The following is a 22,653-nucleotide window of genomic DNA, read 5'->3' on the forward strand; positions in this document are numbered from 1 at the left end:
CGTCGGGCTCCATTCATTTGCTCACCAATATTCACGCAAGGTTTCCCAGAACTATGCAGGGCACTGGTACTCACAGACTTGTTTTCCAGATCTGTCTGAACCTCTTTTACTTTCTGTTAGGAAATCTTGAAGTATTTAACTGTGCATGATAGCAAAAATTCACAATGAATACTGGTTAGCATTTATGTTCACTCGCAGAGGAAATACACTGGTCCTTCCACAGTTCTATTTCATCAATACATTGACTTCCTGATCCTACTGTTACTATCCTCTCTATCCTCTATGTCGCAAAGCAAATATGTCGCACAGCAAAGATGGATGTAGCGAGGTTAACTAGTTACCCTACTGTCACAAAGCTGAAATCTTTACCCTTGGGAGCGCAGACAAGGCTTCACACAAGTACAGCATTGAGACTGTGAAGTTATGCTTTCAGGTAGAACGTGAGGATGCATAGAAGACAGCCCATGGCTGTGATAACACATGACACACAGTCATGCTGATGGAACCTGGTACCAGAACGGCAGAACTCACTGCCTTCAACAGCATAAAAGCCCATTTCTCTTTTGAAGCTAAAATATATCTATGTGATAATTTTTGTGGAGAGATGAGACCAAATATAAATGCACTTCAGACACGGCACGAATAGTAAACCAAAACAAAAACCCAGCTTCCTCTAGGTATGATTTTCATTCTAGTTACTATAGACACCATGTGACTCACACGCATCCCAGCATGCATAACAACTCATAAAACCTGCATTTCTTGGGCTCAAGGTGACAGGCACAGGAGAGTTGCCAGATCTTTTCCCTACCTGTCACTCACCCCTGTGGAGGGCAGAGTGCACATACCCACTAATGACTTCGGCCATGTGTCCTGTCTCCATGACACACAGATATCAAATATCAAAAGTTTATAAACAAAAAAACCCAAAAATGTTTATAAACAATTCTACGTGTATACCTGTTTATACCTTTCAGAACTTAGGTTTTTTTTAAAAAGTCGCTCAACCACGGGTAGTGGAGCCTAATTTACTATCCTTGAGATAACTGCAGTAATAATACTGAAGAATTGGAGGCAGGTGATGTGTTGTAGAAATTGGTCTCACTGTTTTCTTCTGTGAAGAATGTTGTTTGGACTCCGTGTGCAGCATTTGCCTTTGGTCTTCCAGCTGACAGAGTATTTGATATGGACGACTGGGTGCAGTGTTAGCACAGGCAGTGTGCTAGCATGATTAGTTTTGATAAATACCACGCAGGCCATGGGACTGTGCTCGAGAACTCTGGTGACTAGGGCGGATGGGTACTAAGCCAAGGCTTCAAACACTTGCTGGAAATGTCTTCAAATGCAATAAGGAACAACATTTTAAAGACTTGATTTCTTGAATAAATGATTTAAAGACTTAAAAAAAACCTGCATTTCTGAAGCTCCCTGTGAAACACATAGGTATCTCCCACCCAGAGCCTCCTCCCCTCAGCAAATGCTAACTGCTTTCTACAAGCCTGGGAAAACTGTAGGCATTTATAACTCTCTGAGCTCCAGGAGGGAAGGTTTCAGCACAGAGGAAATAGCTATGTAGCGTCCCTTCGGAATCAGACTGTGAAAATCACTGCAGTGAGATGGTCAGAAGTCAGGTTATGTATGTTTATGTAAGAGGCGAAGCTAAGTGTGACAGGAAGTCCTGAACTTTTTTTTTTATTTTTTTATTTTTTATTAACTTGAGTATTTCTTATATACATTTCGAGTGTTATTCCCTTTCCCGGTTTCCGGGCAAACATCCCCCTTCCCCCCTCCCCTTCCTTATGGGTGTTCCCCTCCCAACCCTCCCCCCATTGCCGCCCTCCCCCCATAGACTAGTTCACTGGGGGTTCAGTCTTAGCAGGACCGAGGGCTTCCCCTTCCACTGGTGCTCTTACTAGGATATTCATTGCTACCTATGGGGTCAGAGTCCAGGGTCAGTCCATGTATAGTCTTTAGGTAGTGGCTTAGTCCCTGGAAGCTCTGGTTGCTTGGCATTGTTGTACTTTTGGGGTCTCGAGCCCCTTCAAGCTCTTCCAGTTCTTTCTCTGATTCCTTCAACAGGGGACCTATTCTCAGTTCAGTGGTTTGCTGCTGGCATTCACCTCTGTATTTGCTGTATTCTGGCTGTGTCTCTCAGGAGCGATCTACATCTGGCTCCTGTCGGTCTGCACTTCTTTGCTTCATCCATCTTGTCTAATTGGGTGGCTGTATATGTATGGGCCACATGGGGCAGGCTCTGAATGGGTGTTCCTTCAGTCTCTGTTTTAATCTTTGCCTCTCCCTTCCCTGCCAAGGGTATTCTTTTTCCTCATTTAAAGAAGGAGTGAAGCATTCACATTTTGATCATCCGTCTTGAGTTTCGTTTGTTCTAGGGATCTAGGGTAATTCAAGCATTTGGGCTAATAGCCACTTATCTATGAGTGCATACCATGTATGTCTTTCTGTGATTGGGTTAGCTCACTCAGGATGATATTTTCCAGTTCCAACCATTTGCCTACGAATTTCATAAACTCGTTGTTTTTGATAGCTGAGTAATATTCCATTGTGTAGATGTACCACATTTTCTGTATCCATTCCTCTGTTGAAGGGGTTCTTTCCAGCTTCTGGCTATTATAAATAAGGCTGCGATGAACATAGTGAAGCACGTGTCTCTTTTATATGTTGAGGCATCTTTTGGGTATATGCCCAAGAGAGGTATAGCTGGATCCTCAGGCAGTTCAATGTCCAATTTTCTGAGGAACCTCCAGACTGATTTCCAGAATGGTTTTACCAGTCTGCAATCCCACCAACAATGGAGGAGTGTTCCTCTTTCTCCACATCCTCGCCAGCATCTGCTGTCACCTGAGCTTTTGATCTTAGCCATTCTCACTGGTGTGAGGTGAAATCTCAGGGTTGTTTTGATTTGCATTTCCCTTATGACTAAAGATGTTGAACATTTCTTTAGGTGTTTCTCAGCCATTCAGCATTCCTCAGCTGTGAATTCTTTGTTTAGCTCTGAACCCCATTTTTTAATAGGGTTATTTGTTTCCCTGTGGTCTAACTTCTTGAGTTCTTTGTATATTTTGGATATAAGGCCTCTATCTGTTGTAGGATTGGTAAAGATCTTTTCCCAATCTGTTGGTTGCCGTTTTGTCCTAACCACAGTGTCCTTTGCCTTACAGAAGCTTTGCAGTTTTATGAGAGCCCATTTGTCGATTCTTGATCTTAGAGCATAAGCCATTGGTGTTTTGTTCAGGAAATTTTTTCCAGTGCCTATGTGTTCCAGATGCTTCCCTAGTTTTTCTTCTATTAGTTTGAGTGTGTCTGGTTTGATGTGGAGGTCCTTGATCCACTTGGACTTAAGCTTTGTACAGGGTGATAAGGATGGATCGATCTGCATTCTTCTACATGTTCACCTCCAGTTGAACCAGCACCATTTGCTGAAAATGCTATCTTTTTTCCATTGGATGGTTTTGGCTCCTTTGTCAAAAATCAAGTGACCATAGGTGTGTGGGTTCATTTCTGGGTCTTCAATTCTATTCCATTGGTCTATCTGTCTGTCTCTGTACCAATACCATGCAGTTTTTATCACTATTGCTCTGTAATACTGCTTGAGTTCAGGGATAGTGATTCCCCCTGAAGTCCTTTTATTGTTGAGGATAGCTTTAGCTATCCTGGGTTTTTTGTTATTCCAGATGAATTTGCAAATTGTTCTGTCTAACTCTTTGAAGAATTGGATTGGTATTTTGATGGGGATTGCATTGAATCTGTAGATTGCTTTTGGTAAAATGGCCATTTTTACTATATTAATCCTGCCAATCCATGAGCATGGGAGATCTTTCCATCTTCTGAGGTCTTCTTCAATTTCTTTCCTCAGTGTCTTGAAGTTCTTATTGTACAGATCTTTTACTTGCTTGGTTAAAGTCACACCGAGGTACTTTATATTATTTGGGTCTATTATGAAGGGTGTCGTTTCCCTAATTTCTTTCTCGGCTTGTTTCTCTTTTGTATAGAGGAAGGCAACTGATTTATTTGAGTTAATTTTATACCCAGCCACTTTGCTGAAGTTGTTTATCAGCTTTAGTAGTTCTCTGGTGGAACTTTTGGGATCACTTAAATATACTATCATGTCATCTGCAAATAGTGATATTTTGACTTCTTCTTTTCCGATCTGTATCCCCTTGATCTCCTTTTGTTGTCTGATGAAGTCCTGAACTTTTAAAACGCCCAGTCTACCAGAATCCTTTTTCCCATGAGAGGAAGAATTCCTCTGTTGTCTTTCCCCAAACCACTAAGAATTAAAGCTGTAACTGTGAGGTTGGAAATCTACCATGAGAAGCCGGAGTCTTAGATCCAATGGCAAGAAGCAAACGGCATGGCTAAGCAGCAAATCAATGGTTTTCTCAAAAAAGTAAAAAAATAAAGAGAATCCATGTAAAGGTCTGGTATATTAGAAGGCAAAGAAGGAGAAACACATGGAGAAGGAGGATAAATATCCCTGAGACTGAACCAGGCCAGAAGAAGTCACGAAAAAAGTGGTATGGTGGTTATTTGAAGGACTGAGTTCCACCACAGACACTACACCAAGTGCTTCATGTACAGGGAACAGGTTCTGCGTCCAGCCCTAGGGATGTGCTGTTACAATGGCCACAGTCAAGTGGAGGAAGCCTGTGAACTTCTCCATTCTAATAAGGAAGTATATGGAACTTGATATCTAATTAAATACTTAACGAAAGCATAAGCGACACGACATCCATTGCCCTCAGAAATTTCAAGTGTTGCTGGTGTAAATACTGGTGGGGCTACTTGATGTGGTAGCAACAAAAAAGTACATACGGTCCAGGAATAAAACGAGAGCCCCTGCATCCTGAATGGCAGCGCGCTGAGGGTGAACAGAGTGAGCGCTGTGTTGAGTTATTATGCAAGAGATGGGTTCATCTGATATTTAAATATGTGCGATATGCGGTTAAATACAGGCATAGTGAATGATCAGTTAGGCTCCAGCGCTGTGTATTTAAGGATTCGGAAGCACCGCTCTTGATAATTCCACAATACCCTGCCTCCTGGAGAAGCGCAGAGTGGCAGCAGGCTTGTCTGGCACGACGAAAGCTGGATTCACTGGGTTGTCGTGCAGAAGAAATTCGTGAAAGACTGCAATTATCTGTGTTGCAAGACTGAATGATTTTATCATAACCTCAACATCACCAAGAGGAACTTGTCATAGTTTCCTCTGGAAAGAAATTAGAAACCAACATGAATTCATCTGAACTAAATGAGCTTTTGTTGAGAGAAAGTCCAAGTGCTATCTGTGGCTTGGAAAACAAGACAGTAACCTATGGTCAGGATAAGAAGGCCCCTTTGTTCAGAGTAGGATGACTGGAGAGTAAATTCCCTTCCCCAGTTAACAACATAGACATGGCCGGAAGCTCCACTGGCCTGATTCAAACGCAGCTTCCCAGGAGAGTGAAGTTCCCCAGGCAAGTGGGGCCTAGGCCCAGGCATGTCCCCGTCTCCAACTCCTTCCACTTCGGCCCCACTGTGCACAGTTCAGTTTTCATCAGCATGACACTGCAGAATGCCAAGAAAGCTCCCGGGGCGGTGTGTGCCACACCCCGGGCATGCGCAAGTGGCCTGGTCATTATTTCACTCAGCACGGACAGGGCAGAGTCTACAGTCAGCACCTTCTTTCTCAGTGTGTCCTCTGCTGCCATCACAGGGGCTGACTGTCCCTTCTGTCACCCACCATGAGCTTTCTCGCTTACCCTACACACGTGGCATGGCCTCTCTGGAGCCACGTCCCCATCCCAGAACGTCTCCATCCTTTTGCCAGCCTGAATAACCAGGTTTATCAAGCTTGTGCACCCACTGAGATTCTCCAGGTGTGTCAAAGTAGCAGGAGGGGCATTTGTGTGTTACACAGACGATTGTTGTGTGGTGGGTTAAGACTCAGGGCAGCTGTTAGAACACAGGCTGACTGGCGGGTGCCTTTACTGCTTTACGCTGGCTTCCCGAGTCTATACTGTGAATGGCTGGCATGTGTGCCGGTCCTATCTACTCTCTCTTTTTCCCCCCATATCTTTTTACTTTAATGGCTATTTTTTACTTACATTTTAAATGTTTCCCCTTTCCCAGTTTCCCCTCCAGAAACCCGCTATCCCACCCCGCCCCGTTTTTATGCCCGTGCTCCCTCCCCCACCCACCACTCCTTCCCGCCTCCCCACCCTGGCATTTGCCTATACTGAGGCATCCAGCCTCGACAGGACCAAGGGCTTCTCTTCAGATTGATGCCGGACAAGGCCATCTTCTGCTACATATGTGTCTGGAGCCATAGGTTCATTCCTGTGTACTCTCTGGGTGGTGGTTTAGTCCCTGGAAGCTCTGGTTGGTAGATACTGTTGTTCTTATGGGGTTGCAAAGAACCCCTTCAGCTCCTCCTGTCCTTTCTCTAGCTCTCTTAAGATCGCTATAAACTAACTGTTCAGAGGCCCGGCAGCACCTTCCCTCTCTTCTGCCTTTTCTCAGAAAATTCCAACTCCTCAGGCCATTCCTTCTGATCCCGGCTTTATTCACTTTAAAACCATTGTCTTTTCAGGATTATGTATAAAGAAGTAAGTAAGTGAATCGTGTGTGTGTGTGTGTGTGTGTGTGTGTGTGTGTGTGTGTGTGTATACTGAAGTGATAAATGTCTCTCAAAGAATACTTTGAAAATTAACCAGAGAAACTCCAAGAAGGGAATCAGTAGCACGTTTGCGCCCCACTCCAACCCCCTTGAAAACCCGACATGTTAGCCGTGTGCAGTCTTCTTTCTGGCCTGTTTCCTCCATTCTAAGGCTCCAGGGAGAAGGAAGCATACTGAATATGTTTTAAACGCCTCACACAGTAAGTGTGTTTTATCATAGTGCCTTTAAAAATATATCTTTAAATTTGATACTTATGAGTATTTTCTCTGTGCTTCAGAGCAGCTATTTCCTGTCAGGCAACTGAATGCCAATGAGCGGGGCTCTGTGCTTCCCTGCTCTCCTGAACAGCAGCTGCGCATTAGCAGTAAACTTCGCTTTATTGTTGGTATTTGCATTTGGGTTTAATATTTTCAATCAGCCCTCGAAATCTGGTCCCAATCCTCTTTTTGTTTCTTACATTAAAACCGGCCTGGCTGTTACACACACGTTTTTATAAATGTGTTGTTTTATTGCCTTATGATTTTGTTTCTGCCACAGTGGCACTCGTTCACATTATATATCCAATGGCATCCTGCATACTAATTTGTGCATAGTAGGCAACAAGTAACACTCAAAACCAAACCCACTTAGGAACATTTTAATTTCAAAGAATAATAGTTTACTGTTGGTTAAATCATCTGTGAGTCAAACACCAAGTGAGTGAACGAATCAGCTCTTTTCTGTCTTGGCACTTTGCACACGTAAGATGTGCATGTGTGTGTGCACATAAATGTATGCATATACATGCTCATCTCCAAAACCCCCATACCTAATTTTAAGTACTTCTCTTTGTCCTCTTCTCTTTGGAAATAAACTGTGTTTGTTCACTAGCAACACAATCAAAGTTCAGTATGGACCTTTTCTCACATAAAAGCAAAAATGACCCTTTCAGTGTTTGTGTAATAGTTAATATTAGGATCGATATGAAAATTCTAAAGTTGCCACCCAGATTTCTTTTGCAAGAGATTCAAAACATCAGATCAATAAGCAAATGGAACCTTAACTCCAGGCTCAAGTCAACCTTAGTCCATCTGAAGTTAAGCACCTTTCTTCACCGTTAAGAACGTGAGCCAGCAAGGAAGGGATGAGCTGCTAGCAGGTGCACTGTGGACCACCCGCTGACCTTCTGACCTTCCTGATACTTCTCTGACTCTTCTATCCACTGACCCCAATAGAATTACAGCCCAAATAAATGTCACTCAAGTACATGTCACAAGCAGAGGCTTGCTCTAGTCTGAACAATGTATCATGAGAAAAGTGAGTGCCACATGGAAACCCATGAGAGACACTGCCCATAACCCATGGTTTGATGAAATCCTCACCAATGCAACTGAGTTAGTGAAACACAACACAGTGGGCCTCTGCTGAACGGCACAGAAAGCATCTTTCAGCTGGAAGTAGATCCTTGAGATGCATTCTGCTCCATCATGTAGAGTAGCTGGGCTCTTGGGCTACCCACTTTGTGTCTTACATAAACTAGCCTTTCAGTCGGGGAGCAGCCCTAGACCCAGAGTCTTCTTTTATACTGGAGTACTTTGGGGCAATCTTCTGTGAAGAGACCACAAGGTGCAGACTCTGAGATTCTACCCTGATGATAGAAGAATACCAACTCCACTTGAATGTTTGGAAACCACCACAGAAGGCCCCAAGCTTCAAAGACGAGGAGATGGAGCACACACATAGAATATGAAATTCACTATGATGAAAATGACCGAAAGGCGCAGCTCACTCAACTGCACTCGTGTCATCTCTTCTATTACCTGAAAACTGCAATACCAACATGTTACCTGAGATAGAGGCTCTCTGTGATATTAAGTTAGGAAAGGGAAAATTTAGTTACTTTAATGTAGCAGCCACTTAAACTATTTCGGCAGAGGACAGTTTCGAAAACTCTATAGTGCACATAAAATCAGCATATATTTAATTTCCCTGTAAAGTATCAAAATCGGTATTGTTTGACTCACATTATGAGTCAGGTTTACAGAGCAACTAATGAAAATGTTGTCTTAAAAACTCCTGAGAGTAGAGAGATGCAGTTTCTATGATGGTGAATATTTGTCTGGTTTCACAGTTTACAAGCAGCTTTCACAAACAGAAACATATTTGGATCTCAGCAACGCTGTGTGAAACAGGTAGGCTATTACTACCCTCGTTGATATATTCGTTAAAAATTGTGTAAAGAGTTGCTTTGGCAGCGCATCTTTTAGCACTACTTCAGATCCTGCTATGTAATGAACATTCGGGCACCGTCCATGCACTGTTCCTAGGAGGATTTCATAGTTGAATAATGTGATAGCTGCACATGGCGGAGGTAGCCTTTGAGGAGTTTAAAGAACTGTTCGACACCCAGGTGTCTATTCTCCATCTGTGTGTGTCCAAGAAGCAAGGCTTCAAGACCAGTGAAGAATAGAGAGAGTTCAAAGAAGTGAGATTTACTTTCTGCCCTGAAGATGACGTAACCACAAATTTGTCTTCTGGCTATTTGATGGGACAATAAAAGCAAGCAAGCAAGCGTCTATATTCTTTTCCACTATAATGCACAGCTTTATGTGCATTTGAATTAAAAAATATTTTAAAGCTTCAGAATTAAAAGAGAAAGAGAGAAAGGGACCCATCAAAAAGAAAACATTGATGTTAATTAAAGTTATAGTTTGGTATAGAACAAAGCTAGCAGATGGGCTATAGGAGCTCTAATAGTTTAAACTGCCTGGTGATCCCAGAAAACACATCGAGGTAGTTAAGTGAGCTACATCATAACTGTGAAACCCACAGGACATCACTACTGAATCATGAATAGTCAGAGTGTGGCAGGGCCACTTAGAAGACACTAAGCAGAAGCATGAGGACTGGACTACAGAAGGTAAGGGCAGCTGGGTTCAGGTGTCAGAGTATTAAAAATAGTAACATAAGGTACAGAAATGAAGATTGGTTGTAAAGAACAAGAGGACAGTGCAAGAATTTGGATGCACGGTCAGAAGGGCCAAGGGCTAAGCACAAGGCACAGAGTTACTGAGGGCAAGTGTCACTAGGACCAGTAACTATATGGTAGAGATGATGACAGCTGCAAGTTCTCAGCAGTGGTGGATACAATAATAAAAAAGTTACTCTGATTCTCTATGTTGTACTTTAAGACAGTCAGCATACTTTACTTCCTATGGTATCACATGTCTTAGTGCAATCCAGTAATAGTGAAATGAGAGACTTCAACTTCTGGTTGTTTCTGTGGACAGTGAGGATTTATCAATGGCACCTCACAAACTAGTTCTACTAGATTTTTCAAATACACATCTCTGCTTTTGAGTGATTCTCTGGGGGCCGCCATACGACTACATCAGTGGTTCTCAACCTCTGAGTTAAACACTGCTTTGGGTTGGCATATCGGATATTTACATCACAATTTAGAACAGTAGTGAAATTATAGATATGAAATAGCAATGAAATATTTTATGGTTGGTGGTCACTACAGCATGAGGAATTGCATTAATGGGTTGCAGTATTGGGAAGGTTGAAAAACATGATTAGTCTAACCTCATGTGTATACTGGAGGTCTTGAAAACATCAAAGACATTCCTACCTCAATGAGAAACCATAATGATGGCATCTCTGGAAAAAGCACAAGTTTTAATAAAGAAAGGGAAATTTTAGTAGATACTTTAAATATCTGATGTTAAGTTCACTAATGTTTTGCTATATCTAGCTATCACCCTGGAATAGGACAACTTAAATCATTAAACTCTCCTTTGGAATAGTAGTCTTTAGCTTTTCTTATTTCCAATCTGTAGTAAAAGAATTGGAAGAAAACCATAGACTTTGGCCTTCAGAATTCCCAAGCTTCCACTTTTGAGTGTGAATATTACAAAAATATAATTTCGAGGCACTATAAATACCAAAAAATTTTAAATAAATTTGATATAACCTTGTAAAGTCCTCAAGTAGGTATCTATTACCATAGTGACATATTCACTATTCATGTAAAATAATACATGAACAAAGTCCACTTCATACTCAGAAATTTTATAACCCTTCATTCTCTTTCAAGTCTACTTCTACTTCACTCCTTTCTAATTAACTCATTATTATTCTACAATGTCCTTTACTGAATCACTTTATGTGGGTTTGCAACAAAATATATGAATGTTCCTCCCAGCAGTCAAGTTACATTATCCCTCAATGCAGTATCCCCCTACTAATGAGGACACTATGGTGATTTGAGTAAGAATGTCCCTCATCAGCTCATATAGATAAATGCTTTAGTCACCAGGATGTAGAACTCTTTAATAAATTAGAAGTATTAGGAGGTGTAGCCTTGTTGGAGGAAGTGTGTCACGGGGTGAGCTTGAAAGTTTCGAGAGTCCATGGTAGGTCCAGTTCTCACTTTCTGCTGCCTCTAGATCAAGATGAACTCTCAGCTACGTCCATAGCATTTCTGTTTGCGTGCTGTGCTGCCATGTGTGCCAAAATGATGACAGTGGACTAACCCTCTGAAACTGTAAGCCTCACTTAATGCTTTCTTTGTAAGACTTGCCTTGGCGTCTTAGTCAGGGTTCTCTAGTCACAGAACGTATGGGTAGTCTCTATATAATAAGAGAATCAGTTGACTTACAGTCTGTAATCCAACTCGCCAACAATCGTCAGTTGAGAAGGGAAGTCTAAGGATTTAGCAGTGGCTCAGTCCCACAAGGCAGGCAGGCAGGTAAAAAAAGAGACTCTTCCTTCTCCCAATGTCCTTATATAAATCTCCAGCAGAAGGTGAGTCCCAGATTAAAGGTGTGTACCACCACAGCTGGATCTGGGACTTGCTTTGTCCCAGGTGACCTTGAACTCAGAGATCTGCTTGCCTTAGTCTCCTGGAATCCTTGCCTCAAGATCTCCATACCAAGATCCAAGTCAGAAACCTGGATCTCCAAACCTCAAGCTCTGGATCACGGGTGAGCCTTCCAATTCTGGACTGTAGTTCACTCCAGATATAGTCAAGTTGACAACCAGGAATAGCCACTACACTTGGTCATGGTGTCTCTTCTTGGCAATAAAATGGTGACTAAGACAGACCACGGGAAATTCAGTATGCATGGAATGAACGTGGCATCTCCTGGTTCAAAGTACTACTGAACAATAACTTCTACAGAGTCACAAACCTAAAACACTTCCTGATATCTCTAAGGTGATGGTCACTGAACTTCCTGTGGTGTGGTAGAGTGTTTCCTTCCCTGGAGCCTGCTTTCTCCTTGGGCATCCCTTCACAAAACTATTGCCACCAAACCGTAATAGACACACAGTAACAACAGAAACTGTTCTTGAGTCGTCATAGTGTTGTCCTAACAAGTGTAGAGTTACCTTTACTAAATCTTTTGTGGTGTAGCCTTTGACTAATATATTTGTACTTTTAAATAGCAAATAAACCTAATTTTAAAAAGACCAAACAGGGCTCTCTGCTCCTCCCTGTTCCAGAGATGGCCACATCTTTTTGTGCAGTGCCAGCCTCGTCCCATAGACAAGATGGTGAAGGTTGGTGTGAATGGATTTGGCTGTATTGGGCGCCTGGTTACCAGGGCTGCCTTCTCCTCTGCGTCCAGAAAAGAGGAGATGGTTGCCATCAACAACCCCTTCATTGACCTCAACTACATGGTCTTCATGTTCCAATATGACTCTACCCATGGCAAATTCAATGGCACAGTCAAGGCTGAGAATGGGAAGCTTGTCATAAGCCCATCAACATCTTCCAGGAGCAAGATCCCACTAACATCAAATGGGGTGATGCTGGTGCTGACTATGTCATGGAGTCTGCTGGCATCTTCACCACCATGGAGAAGGCTGGGGCTCACTTGAAGAGTGGGGCCAAACGGGTCATCATCTCTGCCCCTTCGGTTGATGCCCCCATGTTTGTGATGGGTGTGAACCATGAGAAATATGGCAACTTGCTCAAGATTGTCAGCAATGCATCCTGCACCACCAACTGCTTAGCCCCCCTGACCAAGGTCATCCATGACAACTTTAGCACAGTGGAAGGGCTCATGACCGAAGTCCACGCCATCATTGCCACTCAGAAGACTATGGATGGCCCCTCTGGAAAGCTGTGGTGTGATGGCCATGAGGCAGCCCAGAACATCATCCCCAAATCCATTGGTGCTGCCAAGGCTATGGGCAAGGTCATCCCAGAGCCAAACGGGATGCTCACTGGCATGGCCTTCTGTGTTCCTACCCCCAGTGTATCCGTTGTGGATCTGACATGCCACCTGGAGAAACCTGCCAAGTATGATGACATCAAGAAGGTGGAGAAGCAAGCATCTGAGGACCCACTAAAGGGCATCCTGGGCTACATTGAGGACAAGGTCGTTTCTTGCGACTTCAATAGCAACTCCCACTCTTCCACCTTTGATGTTTGGGCTGGCATTGCTCTCAGTGACAACTCTGTAAAGCTCATTTCCTGGTATGACAATGAATACAGCTACAACAACAGGGTAGTGGACCTCATGGCTTACATGGCCTCCAAGGAGTAAAAAACCCTAGACCACCCACCCTAGCCCAACAAAGATACTGAGAATAAGAGAGAGGCCTTCAGTTGCTGAGGAGTCCCCATCTCACCTCAGCCCCCTACACTGAGCATCTCCCTCACAATTTCCATCCCAGACCCCATAATAACAGGAGGGGCCTAGGGAGCCCTCCCTCCTCTCTTGAATATCATCAATAAAGTTTGCTGCACCCAATAAATAAATAACCAAAAGGGAAAAAATTAAGGATAGACTTTCCACATATCCATAGCAGAGTCAAAGTAATACCTACTAGTAGAAATTCTCACTCTTAAAAACAGTATTTTATTTGAGTGAAAGATATTAGTGTTAGTGAATAAATAAAAACTGCAAACAGGTGTATATTTCATGGAAAAGAAACAATCTTGTCCAGTAGCATTTATTTAGTTATAACTTACTGTCAATTCTTATAATCTATGACTTTTAACTTAAACAAAAAGCACTTTATGATTTGTTGTTGAAACTAAGATACATCTCTGTGGGTGGAGGGTCAATTAGCAAGCACTGATTAGAATAATGGGGACTACTCAAGAGATCAGAGTCAAGAAGACATGTATTACAAAGAATGAAACAAGGCAACATCTGAGAGGATTTTTTAAAGAGTGCGTGCAAATATAAATATTCTACTTATAATATATCTATATCTATATATACATATATATTCACCACAGACAGTCAGAGCCATAGGGGATAGCACTAATATGTTTTCTTTTCCTTGATTTTATTTTCCACAAACAATTCAGGCTTTTATATCTTTTACAATTATTCCCAATTTTTCAAAGATTGGAGATATATATATATATATATATATATATATATATATATTTAGTATTTTCTCACTAGCCACATGTTTGGAGTGAAAAGTAATTGTGAAAATCATTAAAGTTAAATTAGTAGGTTTTTTAATCTTATAAATTTTAAAGCAGATTATTAGTTTCCTACATCCTGCTGTTTATCATAATTCAGTAAACAGTAGAACAATATATTTCAAATATTTCCATGAACTATATAACATACATGCTCAAGGGCAGTAAAAGCAATAACTTCTCACGACACAGAAGTAGAGCACTCAAGCGTCTATGCTGCACAATAACTCGTTCTTTATAGAAACAAAACTGGAACCGTATGATTGATGTTGATGCCTTATAAATTTTCTAGTACGAAAAGAATATAAGTGATCTAAATTATATTTATGGTCATATCATATATTCAAGCATATTAGAGAAGCTGCATAAAATGTCCTTCGATAGAAACTGGTCAGCATTTACCATAACTATCATCATCGTGAGGTGGGTTGTCACCAGTCTAAATGTAATGGGACCTGGGAGAATGGAGTCACAAAACTGACTGGTTTTGTGTGTCAACTTGACACAAGCTGGAGTTATCACAGAAAAGGAGCCACAGTTGTGGAAATGCCTTCATGAGATCTAGCTGTAAGGCATTTTCTCAACTAGTGACCAAGGAGGGAGGACCCAGCCCATTGTGGGTGGTGTCATCCCTGGGCTTGTAGTCCTCGGTTCTATAAGAGAGCAAGCTGAACAAGCCAGGGGAAACAAGCCAGTAAGTAACACCCCTCCATGGCCTCTGCATCAGCTCCTGCTTCCTGCCCTGCTGGAGTTCCAGTCCTGACTTCCTTTGGTGATGAACAGCAATGTGGAAGTGTAAGTGAATAAACCCTTTCCTCCCCAACGTGCTTCTTGGTCATGATGTTTGTGCAGGAATAGATGCCCTGACTAAGACAGACATGTAAAGAGTAATAATGATTGTAGTAAAGACTCCGAAGGAAACTCACTCCTACTTGCCGTACCTTGGAGAAGCACAGAACATGATCCAAGAACAATTCTGTGTTTTGAAGAAACTGGGGTCATAAGACTCTTGGATTTTTGTTCCTGTTGTTGTTGTTTGTTTGTTTGTTTGTTTGTTTGTTTTGGGTTTTTTTCTGGGCATTTTCTCACGAGCATTCAGATTTTTCCTCACATAACTTCATTCTTGGACCATGTTCTGACAACAGGGTATTTTTTTAAACAGAAATATACAAACAGCTTAGGTTCATTTAGTGCTAAGGATGAATGAGTGACACCTGGTACAAGAAGAGAAAACTGCTTGTGAGAGGGGCCTCTTTTAGCCAACATCTACAGCTAGAAAAGTCAGAGTGTTATGACATAAAACCTGTATTCCCTTCAGATACCAGATACAGTGACCTTGAAAGAATGAAGAGTTATCTCTTAATCTAGTTTTCAAATGTTCTCAAATAAGAAATGTATAACGCACTGGTTTTGATATAAAAAAAAAACCAGTGGACTACTATATCTATCCATCATGGTGGTCACTACACAGAGTAAGGATTCTATCTACCCATCATGGTTGGCCATACACAGACAGAGCAAGGATTCTACCTATCCATCTCTAGGATAAGTTAACAGATGTTAAACTTTCCAGATGTTTCTTAAAAGCATTTTAGTATGTGGGATTAAGACTGGATCTTGAAATGGCGCATGTTTTAGACCTTGGCATATTTTTACTGTCTCCTCTGTAAATCATGTACTCGTGTACATGATGCCAGTTAAATCCACAGGTCTGACTGCAGGGATCAGATGCTAGGAGGCATTTCTGTGATATTCTTGTGCAGTAGGAGCTTGGGCTTATTGCATCTATAAACACTTAAGTGTTTCTGATAAGCACTTTAAGAATTTTGAAATACAGTCTTGAATTTTGTCTCATATTCTAAAAAGTTCCAGACTGGACTTTTGTACACACAACTTTGGTGTGCAAATCTTGTGGCTACTCAGTAATGTTCTATTGTACCAAACCAGGATCCCATCACCGACAGGGTGATTTGCACAAAGCTCCTCAAGGTAAAAAACACAGTCCACAGAATCAACCAAGCAGGCTCATAGGGGCTCACAGAGACTGAAGCAGTAATCAAGGAGCCTGTATGGAGAGATAGATCCTCTGAATATTATGTTTGGTGTAGCTTGGTGTGCTTGTGGAACTCCTAACAGAACAAGTGTTTATGGGTGTGTGTGTGTGTGTGTGTGTGTGTGTGTGTGTGTGTGTGTGTGACTCTGGCCTGCTCTTGGGACCCTTTTCCTCCTACCAGATTGCCTCATCCAGCCTTGATAAGAAGATCTGTGCCTGGTCTCACTGCACCTCCTCAGGAGGACTGCTCTTTTCTTAAGAGAAATGGAAAAGAAATGAATCTTGGGGAAAGGAAAGGTGGGCGGGGGTGGGGTAGGGTCAAAAGAGTGGAGAGAGAGGAAGTTGTGGTCTGGGTTTAAAGTATGAGAAAGGAATAAATTAAAAAAGGAAAAATTGTGAGGATGAAAAAAAAAACAAAAACACTGTCATTCATTATACCCAGGGATGGGGCTCAGTGACAGAGCATGAGCTTAGCAAGTTCGAGGCCAAAGGTCTGGTACCAGCAAATAAACCCAGCAGCAAATAAACAGACACTCATCGCTTATTTCACTGACATACAAAATCAATGTGCAATTGACAGATTCACCCTTAATTGGTGGCTTGCCACTTCCTAACTATCTCTTTGGGTTTCTGTAGAGTTCCAATGAAGAATTATAGTACACTGGGCATTTACCAAGATATTTTACACAGAATAGACCTTTCCCAAAGACAACAGAATCGTGATGAAAATAAATTCATTTGACCGTGTAGAAACAGACATTCATAGTGCTCAGAGCCACACAGGACACAGTGATTATACACTGGCAATATATTTATACTTTATATTATTTTATATTTTATATGTTGTTTGTTAAACATTATTATGGTATGGTTCTATTTTAGAGGCTCATAGAAATTAGTTTAAAACAATGAACATATGGAGAAAACGTTACTGTGTTGTTAGTTCTTATTTCTAAATCTATTGAAAGCAAAACTGTCAGGTTTCCAGATTTTTTCTCATTTTGTGTGTGTGTGTGTGTGTGTGTGTGTGTGTGTGTGTGTGTGTGTGTGTTCCAGGGTTTGCTGACAGCAGAGCTGGCTGTGGATTCCTAACTCTCTGTGGTGCTTACAGTACAGTGGGATCTGCAGCAGAGGATGGTGATGTAAACAAGTATACACTGATACCTCACTCCATAATGACAGGAAGCATAAAGGCACACGACCTGAGGCAAATAGTTCCCCAGCGCGTCAGGAGCTGTTAGATAACAGAATCTCAGAAAAGCCCAACACAGCACCCTTAGTTTGGGCTATACACATTCCAACAACTTCAAATTTTCAGGGATGAATTATGATCTGTTAACCCATTTTATAAATTTATCAATTGTTAGTATGCTGTAAAGTCTAGTAAGATCAATTAATCAATGAGCTATCACACACTATCAATCTATCATGCATATTTCCCCCTGAAGACTAATTCATTAAGTAAATATTGAACACCTACCTTGAGTGAAAAGCTGGGACTAGATGAGACAGTATACGCATTCCTGAAGGGAGCAGGAGGGTGACACAGCTAAAAGGCAAGTGATTACATGTCTGTATGCTAGATGCTAGGACAAGCAGAGACGCAGAAGTCAGCCCAGTCCTGGGCACCATTACAGACTTCTGAATGGATCCTAGAGGATAAGGAAACAACAGAAGAAGACTGCTTCAGGCAAGAGGACACATGAGGCAAGAGAACAAAGAAGCCAGGTGTGATTAGGGAGCAGGATGTCTAGTGGAGTGAGGAGGCCTGAGAACTGAGAAGAGACCAGCACCTCCGTGTCATGGAAAATGGGGAGTTTGTTGTGACGGTTCTGAAAAGCCACTGAACCAGAGTTGCAGCAGGGGTGGGACAGGCCCAAACATTTTGTATGAGCATTGCTCTCATAACAGTGGGGACACAGAACTATGTGGGGCAAGAAAACACATTGGGAACATAGGATGTTTGTAAAAGTTAGGGAAGACGGTCCACACCATAGTAACAGAAGTGAGCTAAAAGACAAAGGGGGTATTTGTTTCTTCTTTTCTGTCACTCTACACACGAAAAGAAATGTAAGTTCAAATATATGTAAGCATAAGCAAATCCAGCACTTTTAATGTTCTCAAAATTCACATAGAAGGACAAATGAGCCATAAAATTTAGGAGGACCCTATTAGGAAACAATGGGAGGGCAAAATACAGGCAGACTATCTGGGGTCATTGTGCCAAGCATAGAGGGTCAAACTAGAGACTGCAGAACAGCAGCCATGCTGGGTCCTCCCCACCGGAACATGGAGCTGACAGCATCCATCACCTGGGCTCCCTAGCTCCATAGATTATTTGACAAGTGAAGCCTAAGTGAGCTGTGCTGTTCTGTCAACTTCCAGTTCTCACACATAGCAAAGGATTAGGTCCTTTGGATAGTGGGGCACACTCCTGAATGAACTGTGGGTAACTCGAGGTGTAATTGTTGAGTGAAGAGAAGTCACAACTATTAATTATTAAGGATGTAGAGCTATAGCCAGAAGCGGCACAAACACCCAAATGGTTTGGGGGACTCTGCTTATTGTGTCACCAAGAAACTCCAATTGGACCCCACAGTCCTTAAGCCTCAATCCCTGCAGAGCCTGAATGAAATGCACCCCTTCAGCCCTCCCTCCCCATGTCAGCAGTCGGCGGCTGGCCTAGAATGCAGACCCATCTATGTTGTCTGTCTGGTCCATGACTGCTTTCAGTTATAACAGCCGAGGAAAGCATGTGATAGGTCCCTAAACTTGCAAAGCTGGAAGGAGTAGAGTATTTCTTGTTGTAAGCATTCACCCCAGGCTGTGGGGAACCCAACTGGAGCCCCTACAATATCCTACTGTCCAAACCTGCTCCAAAAGGAGGAAATAATTAAAATAATAAAAGGAGAACAAAGGTTGAATATTCCCCAAACCTATCTGTTATGTCTTCCTTTTACTAAGTGTTATACAAGTCACGAGCACACTTGGAACCGGCCACATGTGACACTGGCAGATGAGAAGCACTGTCACACTTCTGAAAGGTATCATGAGAAATCTGATTAACCTGTTAGAAAAGCATTTAAGCAAGACCCAATCCAGCAGCTTCCCCTGACAGACTCAGAGGTTTCGGGGAACTTCTCTCGAAGCATTTAAAAGAGTAGAAAGATAACACTCAAGCTAACCCACACTCTGTGTGTGTACAAATGTGTGTGTATATGTGTATATAAGTGACACATGCGCTTCTGTACACATTCAGATGCCTTTCCTCAGGAGCCATCTACCTTGGGACAAACTCTCTTATTGCCCCCCACCCCCCACTGTGCTAGGCTGGATGCCCACTGAGCTGCAAGGGATCCCGTCTGTCTGCCTCTCCAGTGCTGGGATTACAGCTCCCTACTTTCACATACGTGTTCTGGGGATCAAACCTACATGCTCATGCTCCACACCAAGCACTTTACCAAGCTACTTCCCCAGCCTCCTAACCTTTTATCAGAGTAATTAACAGAGCCAGGCCTCCCTCCAGAGTCATGCCCCTGCCTGACTAAAGTAACCTGTTTTCTTTCATAATGAAGCTTCGGTGCCAGTCCTTGTGCATGGCGAGTGTAGGCACCCGTTTTAATAACTCAGGCCAGGAAATAGCAAATCTATCTTAATTTCCACCTCAAAAAGAATCACCCAGCACTGTTTGAGACGCACCCAGCATGGTTCCCCTGGGGATTCTCTGAGGCTCTTGCGGGTAATCCTTATTTGTTTCACAACCTGTACAGAATAAAAATCATCCAAGTCAAATACCTTGCTTCCCCTGTAGCTTCACCTGTTCAGCTTGCTTTCCAGGGCCAAGCTAGCATGAAGCACAGAATATTGATTGGAAGCACTGTAGACTCCGTAGAGCCTGTGCGTCATCACCCACTGTAGATTTTCTGACTTTCCTGCATATAATAACGAACACAATTGCTCTGTAAATTTTACAGCAGAGACCTAGAAAATAATGAAACTCACCCTTATCTGTGTCTACTCTTCCTGGTTTACCTCAGTCCCACATGCAAAGTGTCAGTGCGCCAGGTCCCGTGTGACAGACAATGGCCCTTTCCCCATGGGCCCTATTCCTTTCTCCCTCCTTTTTTTGCTTAGACTCTGCCATTCATTTTCACTTCTGACAGTAAAAACCCCAGGACAAGATTGTCGCAAAAAGGATTATCTTTCAGATCAATGGTGAAATTGATTCCAAACTCTGCTATTTATCAGCCTGCAGCAAATGTGTAACTGGTTAGGAAATATGTCTTTTCTGTGGTTCACTTCACCTGGCGCCACTTCTCCTCACCCTCCACGAATAAAGTTCGGGCTTCTCACTCATCCCTAGTCTGCTTTATTTCCTTCTGTATGAACTCAATGCCTGAGCTTTTCACTCAAGTCTAAGCCACTTGCCATGGAAATTTTATTTTTCTGATGATATACTGAGATTAGGATTTATACTCAAGTTATTTCTACCCATAAAGTGCATTTCACTTGCCAGAATTTACCTTTTTATAGCTCTTCAAATAAGATATCTGATATCTACTTTACGTTTAGTATAGACTAGAACACATTACCTTTGACACAGGTTTTCTGACTCTGAAAAGAGAAGCTAAATTGCGAACTAAATGTTGAGTTCCAGTAGGGACAAGAGAGAGTGACTTGCTGCTCCTGACTTCCTGGGGGATTTTGGCTTCCTCTCTCTTTATCTTATTAACTCTTTTATCTGAACCTCGAGGAGGACCTTACTGACATGTGTCAGTCTATGTTCTGCAGTCGCAGTAGAATTTACTGACATTGAGAGGGCATGAGGACCTAGGAAACACAAGGTACAAATCTCTTGGTATAGTCTAGATTAATACATTTTAAACTACATTTCTCCTACCTGTGTTTTTAAAATCCTTCTAAACACTCACAATGCTGAAGAATAATCTATATAACTGATTAATAATAGATTAATGCAATTCATCAAAAATGAGTAAAACACACAAGTTACCTTAAATAGAAGTTACTCTAAGGAAACTGAGAAAATAGGCTCTTTGGTAAGAGATATTTGTCTTTATATGTGTGCATACATATGTACAGAGTATTAGAGCAATGATTTATTACACACAGGTAACACATTAACATCTAGGAAAAAACAGATGTCAAGATGACATATACGGATTATGGAGCCTTGTACAAACATCATGCAAAGCCTAATATAGACATCACAAGTTTCTAAAATAAAAATGAAGGGATATCAAAACTTGCCAACAGTTTGTATTTTAAACATTCATATTCATGTCAATTATTAGAATAGCACTACGTGGTTTCTCATAAGATATATACGCAGTAACAAAAAGCTTATAAACCATAGCGATGCTGTGTTAAAATGCACTGCTTCAACGTTTAACTGAAACGGACACCAAGGCAATCCAGCAAAGCCTCTTACTGGAGATCATACTTATGATTTCAAGGATGCAGACATTTGGAACAGAATTACATCAACCAGTTATCACATATTAACCATATCTTCACTGAGTGGTGAGAATGCATAATGACTTTGGTGTTGGGGTGCAGAAGAGATTATCAATTAGGCGGGATTGTTTTTGTTCACAGCAGAAACACTAGAGGGGGACCCAGCTTAGATGTGAGTGGGTGGGAGAGAAAAGTCTGGACTCTGGACTCAGTTTCACACAGGTGGGGTTTTCCACCTTTGAGAAACTGTGTTTGGGGAGGTCACTAGAGTAAACTGACATCTGGGCCTAGAGTGGAAGTTAATCTGTGAATTCTTTGGATATTGCTAATCATTTTGCTAATCAGTCGTTGACACTATGGGCAAGGATGGCATTGTCAAGGCAGACCCTGCAGATGTGCTGGGAAGACAGAAGCAGGAGAGTCTATGGAAAGGCTGACATAGCATGCTAAACTGGCACTGACGGCCTCATCAAGAAGACAGCGATAGGTTAGCAAGTAAATGCAGAGTCTCGAGTAGACAAGGGAGGCAGGGGGATGACATGACCCATTCCACAAGTTCTACTGCCAAGCTGAGAAAAGACAGTATAGTCTTTTATACTATTTTTAGTTTGATATCTCATTTAATTGTTGCAGGATATTTGATCACACTGTGCGACCAGAGATTGTTATTTACTGGAAAAACTTGTTTCTAGTCGTAGTATGGCTCAGCCTTTGCACATACTTTTAATCCAAAAGCCTTCCTGAGATCACCCCCTACAGAGACTCTCCACTAAGACAAAATTCCTGAGGCCCTGAAGAACCCATCTAAGTGAAGAGTAAATGTGTTTTTGTTGTTGTTGTTCTTTTGTTTTGTTTTTAACAAACTCTCAACCATTTGATTTTACCACTGAGGACCCAGGAGCCAGATGCTGTGGTGAAAGCTCAGAGAGGCAGAGAAGGCACCCAGCTGACCGTCCTTAGCTGAGTAGGGAGTCTCAGTAGGGAGAGGTCTCTGGAAGGCATGATCATGTAACCAT

At 42.0% G+C, this 22,653-nt stretch overlaps 1 protein-coding gene and 1 pseudogene across 6 annotated transcripts in view; one reads left to right on the forward strand and one right to left on the reverse strand.

The window, feature by feature from the left end:
• The window catches only part of Prkn (parkin RBR E3 ubiquitin protein ligase), a 1,193,833-nt gene that overhangs the window by 1,072,619 nt on the left and 98,561 nt on the right, over positions 1 to 22,653 (reverse strand). Inside the window, exon 1 of one of the 6 annotated variants that reach the window (XM_063272054.1) lies at positions 17,643 to 18,788. The gene's annotated coding sequence lies outside the window, so the exon portion shown is untranslated. 6 annotated transcript variants of the gene reach the window in all.
• Positions 12,213 to 13,213, forward strand: LOC108349802 (glyceraldehyde-3-phosphate dehydrogenase pseudogene; annotated as a pseudogene).

Source organism: Rattus norvegicus, chromosome 1 (genome assembly GCF_036323735.1).
Source record: "Rattus norvegicus strain BN/NHsdMcwi chromosome 1, GRCr8, whole genome shotgun sequence".
NCBI classification, from domain to species: domain Eukaryota; kingdom Metazoa; phylum Chordata; class Mammalia; order Rodentia; family Muridae; genus Rattus; species Rattus norvegicus.